Consider the following 1,092-nt stretch of genomic DNA (forward strand, 5'->3'; position numbering starts at 1 on the left):
AAAAAAAAAAAAAAAGGGTATAATCTATGCTCTAATAATATTATCATCAACATCTTCAACCCTCTAGATTCTTGCTATGAGCTGACATTTTAAATTCTTCAAATTTCAAAGTAATAAATATTTTGAGCATTTTAAATCTTGTTGGCTTTCATTTTATTAACCTAAATCTTCACCTAACATTAACCTACATCTAGCTGTGAGCATCTCACATTTGGTTTGGCCACCTCAGCCTTATCCAACAGCCTTTTCTGACAATCTTCCTCAGAGTGATTCCTGGTCACCAGCTCCGAGTGACATTGTTACTGATAACCAGTTTTTACTGCATTGTTTTTACTGCAATTCTTTCAGCAGAAAACAAAACAAAAACCTATGTGAAAGCAAAGTTGAAAGGCTGACCCTTGTTCTTTCTGTCTTTTTATCATTATTATTATTATTTTCCTCTTGGTGCTGAGGGCAGAACCCAGTGCTCTATCACTGAGCAAAATCCCCAATCCCACAACCACCCTTGTTCCTTCTGGAGTGCAGAAGTCAAGCAAAGCTCTCCTGGCATCCCACTCGGACGCCCACATATCTGACCGATTTCGAGGCAGCTCCGGATAGAGTGCGCTAGATAACTCTGTAAAGATAAAGGGGAAACCTCAGAGCTCATACCTGTGTGGTATGAGCTGCTTTTAATAAAAACTAGTAAGAAAGAAAGAGTCCGGCTGGTAATTCCATCTTTAGTTTCCAAATTGTGGATACTATAGATGGCAAATTTATAATCTGGAAGTGGACAAAGTAAAGATAATTAGGTACACGGGATGCATAAACGCTGAGCGGAAGCTGCTGCCACAGTTGGAGTAGGTCCGGAACGAATCTGAGCGGGACTTAGGAGCATCGGTCCAGAACACAGAGCCACAGCAGATCCTACCCAGGTTTTTTTTTTTTTTTTTTTTTTTTTTTTTTTTTTTTTTTTGGGGTTTCTCTCTGTAGCCCTTGCCATCCTGGAACTAGCTCTGTTCATTATAATTTTTCTGAGGTTTACTAGATTTTTACCTGGCATTGCATTATTTCCTCCCAGATTTTTATACCCAGGGTTTTTTTTTTTTTTTT

Source organism: Mus caroli, chromosome 10 (assembly GCF_900094665.2).
Source record: "Mus caroli chromosome 10, CAROLI_EIJ_v1.1, whole genome shotgun sequence".
Taxonomy (NCBI): domain Eukaryota; kingdom Metazoa; phylum Chordata; class Mammalia; order Rodentia; family Muridae; genus Mus; species Mus caroli.